The sequence below is a fragment of the Quercus lobata genome, chromosome 9 (assembly GCF_001633185.2).
Source record: "Quercus lobata isolate SW786 chromosome 9, ValleyOak3.0 Primary Assembly, whole genome shotgun sequence".
Lineage (NCBI taxonomy): Eukaryota > Viridiplantae > Streptophyta > Magnoliopsida > Fagales > Fagaceae > Quercus > Quercus lobata.
The window spans coordinates 5,419,642-5,425,641 of NC_044912.1; positions in this window are offsets into that span (position 1 = coordinate 5,419,642).

Below are 6,000 nucleotides of genomic sequence, written 5' to 3' on the forward strand. Positions count from 1 at the left end.
TTTTATATTTTATATTTTATATTATGTATATACTATATATAAGTAGCAGAATCTGTAACATCTATTATCAATTTTTATCATTACGTCAAGATACCAATTGAGTAATCACTTGAAAAGTCATTTACATGACAAACCCTCACAAGTATATATATAGTTATAACAACAAGCAAATGAGGTTTTGAAATTTAGCTCTTCTCATTAAAAAAAATAAGATAGAAGAAGAGAAAACAATGCCATTAAAATATAAGATTATTCACCTATTAAGAAAATAATAGACCCTTTTTGAATCTCACTATCTCGGATTGGAGTTGGGTTTGGAAACTCAAACAACGTCCGGATTCCATTTTTTCCTCTGGCTAAGCTTACAACCTTACACAATAGTGTACCGGTTTGTGAACTATCAGGTTCAATAGGCTTCGACCTCCCTACTGTTTGTTCTATATGTGGTATGCATAATTAATGAATCAATTGTACATGTTCTTGATAATTATATTGTTTTTGACGAGATTCTATTGGACTAGGATTCGATTGAATGCTTGGAAATCTGAAAAAAAAGGAGGATTCTCCGTACTAAACATTAGCTACGAATTGTAAAGAAAGTACAAGCTGTTAACGCGTTTCCATTAATGTTCAGCTAGACACAAAATTTACATGAGCACAAGCAATATCCCATGGAACAAGGAGAATCATCTCAACTTGACAATATTTTTTATGCCAAATCCGAGTTTTTCATTGAATTATGTTAAATTAATGTTTGTTTAGAGATCAATGGAAGATTTAATTACAGTATTTTTGAGCTAGTACTTGTTGTAATCTAGTTTCCTCATACTCATGCAAAAGTTAAGGCTTAGGCCAGTACACAACCTCAACAAAAATCTATTTAATCTTTGATTACACTCCTTTATGTAGCCAAGATTCTACACAAAAAAAAAAAAGCACAATATTTATAAAGAAATAGAAATATTATGAACCAAAATCCACTAAGCATTATTATGTCTAATCCAAGCATTCCATCATTCTCTTAATAAATAATAATTTAAAAAAAAAATTCCACAAAGCATTTGATAAAAAAAAAAAATTAGAGAAAAAGAGTGTGCCTATCCACAACTTTACTATTCTTGTACACTTCAAATAAGTCACCCCAAAATACGTGTTAACTTCCTAATATATTATAGCCGACCCATGATGGGTTTTCGATCCATACGGAAAATACGACGTAGGTGTTGGAGATTTGCGTGCTGGATGTGTTGGTCAAAGGTAATGAGAAGTGGACTTGAAAAACAATATAATGTTAAATTTTCAATTGAATTGAAATAATAATTAATATTAGGGATATTACAAGTTTGGATATTTTCCAAAATTTAATCCAGTCCTCTAATTTCACTTTTCTTTAATTAAGTTTTCTAATTTTTAAGTTTATTGAATTTAAGTCTTTCGTTAATTTCCGTAAACAAACTCCATTAGGAAGCTTTTAAACTCTATAGCATGGATTTAGCTGTTTAAAGGATCCCTAATGAGGTTTTTTTTTTGGTAATAAATTTTGTAGTAGCTAGGTTAAGCATTTCTTTAAAATAATTTATTATGATTAGTTTATAATAAAAAATAAAGCCAATGGTGGACCATTTTCATAGAACTAACACCATCGATCCCACAAACCTTTAGTTCCCTAATTTTATTTTTCTTCTATTAAGTACTTTTCCAACTTTCAAATTTATTAAATTTAAATCTTCAGTTAATTTCCGTCAAAACACCTCCGTTAGGAAATTTCTAAACTCTAAAGCATGGATTTGGTTGTTTAAAGGGTCTCAAATAAAGTTTTTTGTAATAAAATTTGTAGTAAATTAAACATTTCTTTAATATAATTTATTATGATTAGTGTATAATAAAAAAATAAAGTTAATGGTGGACCTCTTTCAAAAAACCAACACCATCCCACACATTAAAAACTTTATGTGGCTAAGTTATGTCGGTTTGGCAACTGCTTTTTATTATTATTTTTCAAAGTTTTTTTTAGCTCACTTGTTAATATATGCAGTTTTAAAACTTTCACTTTTTCTAATTACAAATTTACAACTTTACTTTAACCACTTTCTAAAAAAAAAAACTCCACTTTGACCAACTTTTAACAAATAAATTTTTAGCAAAAAGTTATATTCAAAACTCATATTCAGCAGTGGAGCCACATGTACATGTAGACCAGCCATACTTTTTAAAATTCATTTATTTCACCATATGGTAATGGTATAACATCTTTACAAGTATAGCCCTTACAAAAATACTACTTGGCCCCCTTAAAACTTTTTAATGTTTAAACACTATTGTTAGTTTTAATCCTCCCAAAATATATTTTTTAATGTTTAAACACTAGTGTTAGCTCCCCACCTCATATCATCTGTCATCTTTGCAGATCCTTTTATGGCCTCACATGAGCCCCTTTGGCTTGGTGTACCAAATTCAGTGCTACAATTTCACAGCTCAAACTCCTCTAGTCCTAAAGACTCAACCTGCTTTCTCCATCTCGCAGATAAAGGTGTTACTCCTTTACTATCATATGTTGGTGGCATCATTATTAATGGAGTTGATCTTGTACGAATTGAGGAACTTAAATGATCAATCAGCCACCACTTCGACATGAAAGATCTAGGCACTCTTAGCGACTTTTTTTGGTCTCGAGATCACCTATTCTGATGACGGCCGCTATCATCTCTCTTAAGAAAAATATGTCTATGATCACATCTTTTGTGTGAGTCTCATTGATTGTAAGCTTGTGACAGTGACACACCCCTTAATTCCAATATCAAGCTTCTTGTCACGGATGGCGAGATCCTTCTTGATGTTAATCTCTATAGAAAATTAGTTGGCAGTAGTCTTGTGTACTTAACAGTCACCTTCTTTACATTTCTTACGTTGTGCACCTCGATAGTCAGTTTGTGTCTTCCCCATGCTCTGTTCACTTTGCTATTGTTTTCTACATCCTACACTGATCAAAATGGCACACATTTTTCGTAGGCTTTTCTTCTCTTCATCAACCAATTATTTAGTACAATGTGCCTATTTTAATGCTGATTAGTTAGGAAACCTCACTTATAGTCATTCCACCACTGAATATTACTTCTTGCTAGGGGATGTATTGATTTCATGGTGAGTGAATAAGCAAATTGCTGTTTCCTGATCTATTATTGAGGTTAAATACCATGCTTGGCTAACACCATTATTGAACTCGTTTGGTTGCACTCTATTCTCAAGGACATGGGAGTCCTTATTTTTGGAGTCACTTTGATTTATTGTGATAAACAAAGTGTTATTTTCCCTAAATGAGAAATGCTAACGAGTGCCCTTAGGTCATTAGTTAATAATTCATTTTAGGAAAGTTTTGATACCACTTTTATGGGAAATGAAAAAAAGTTTTTTTTTTTTTCATTTCCCATAAAAACTTTCTTTAAATGGGAAATATTAACAAATGCCCTTAGGGTACTGGTTAATAATCCATTTTAAGGAAGTTTTGATACCACTTTTATGGGAAATGAAAAAAAGCTGTCAAAATATTAATTACTTTTTTTTTTTTTTTTTCATTTCCCATAAAAACTTTCTTTAAATGGATTATTAACCAGTGCCCTAAAAGCACTCGTTAGCATTTTCCTATTTAAATTTCTCAAAATGACATATTCAATGAACGTAGACAAATCATATTATGCGTTTTTCACTTAGCGCTACTGCCATCTCGCTAATCAGGATTGCCACATGGGATTCACATCTATTTGAGTATGTGCTAACTTGTGAAATAGTTTTGCAATTCTTTCCGCCGTCGAATTTCTTCTTTTAGTTGTAATTTTTTTTTTGTTGAAAATAAATATTTTTTTTTATAACAATATATGTGTGTGTGTGATGAAAATGATGAAATCAAGTTAGTGTTAATTATTTCCATATTACACCACTCAATAACTTTTTAATAGTTTCTCAAAAAAAAAAAAAAAACTTTTTAATAAATAAATATTTAAAAATTCTATCGTTGGATCATAAATTCTCATTCTTGTAATATATATGTATTACAAAATTTTGTGTTAATTAAATGTTAATAAAATAAAAACTTGACATTTCAATATTTTATAGAAGATAATCATGAATGATAGCTAGAAAATGAGAAGATTGGGGATGCAGTCTATAAAGTCTATATTTTTAGGTTGACAACCATGAACAAATTGTAACATTTAGAACTTAGTTTTTGTCTAGTGTTAAGTCTAGAAATTTTCAGAAACAAGACAAATAAAGATTTGCACAATTGAAGACTCAAGGAAATAAGAAAAGATAAGTGCAGAAACAGTCTCACTTATTTCGACCAATCGAGATTTGTGTAGATCTAAAATCTCACATTCTTTCTTAGTCATTGGATCTAGGGTTTTGATAGATCTTAAAAGATATTTAAATGAAAACCTTAGAGCATGTTTTATACAGTTGAAGGGCAAGAGTTTTGTACACAGATTTGGAGTTCTCCAAACCCTTTTGAAGCCACAGCTGGAGACCTTGTGCAATCAACAGATCTGGCTTTAGAAGAAAGTTGCTGAAATAAAATCAACACAGCCCCTTTCTCCACAACTTATTTTCCTCCCAAATTCAAAAGTATATGGCATTTAGAACCCGCAGGATGGATTAAGCTTTTAAAGATGAGAGCAAGTCGAATCGAGAATAAGCTTTACAAAAATATTTCAATATCCTTAAACATAATTTTTTTTAATACTTTTTCTAATTATTACTTTGTTGATAGTTAGAAATATATGCATTAACATGCTGCCCTGCAGCTCGAGCTCCTCTCCTCTGAACATCCATGCATGAAGTATCAATTGAGTTATGAGAATTTCGAACTTAATTTTCTAATCAGTAACATATACTGGACTCATACAATAATTTCAAAGGTCCTACAAAATGTAGTACGATAATATTATTATATTAATATGCACTGGACGTGCTTCACTGCCAGAATAATCATATACCAAATTACATGAAAAAAAAGGAGGGAACAGCAATTGCATGTAGTAAAGGGTTGAAGCTTATTAGTTATTATAAAGTATAAACCACCATGCAGTGGAAACCGAAATACTTCTGAGACTCCTTTAGATACAGCTAGCAGAGCAGCGCAAAAGAAGTTCTCAACGATGGCCGATGGAAGAGTTACGACAGTAATTGTAGCAGCCAGCGGGGCCAGAACTCATGAGCTTACGACCCTTGAAATCTGAAAGAACAAGAAATCAATGCCGTATAATCAAGGCCTTTGAAAAATGATGTATATATATTTTTTTCTTTCTTTTTGAAAGGAAGATAGTCATAACCCGAATACAGTAATAATTCAACCAAATTAAATTCAGGTATTTGAAGTTAATGATTTTCTTTTACAGAGCACAGTTGTGCTGAAGATTAAAGTCTTGTATGTAAAACACATATACGCTCACCTGTCCACATTTAAAGACAAAAGAAAAGAAAAAAAAAGGGCAATATACGCTCACCTGTCCATATTTAAAGTAAGAGAGATACTACGTCTATAACAATTTTACAACATTTTTACAATACATGTGGTTAGTTGTTATTTGTTTAAATTTGAAACTAACACTAAGATTACTTTTTTGTCCTAACAATAACAACCAATAACAACTTACCACTTAGGATTTGTTGTAAAAATGTTGTAGACATATCATTTCTCTTAAAGTAATGTTAAACATATCATACATCATGTTAGATATATTATGGCCCAAGTGGCCCAAATTAATTGTACGCTCATGTATTTGTAGAATAATTAATTTAACTTTAGGTTAGTCTATGATTAGTCTAGGCTTAATTAAGTATTTTCTAGTATAAAAACCCTACATTGGCTTCATTGTAACACAAGTACTTAATATAATACGTAGTTATCTAGGACTTTCATATCGTGAGCATAGGCCATTAGGTTGAACCATATGTGTACTATCTTTTTCATATTTCTATTTATCATTCAATTGTCATACAATCACA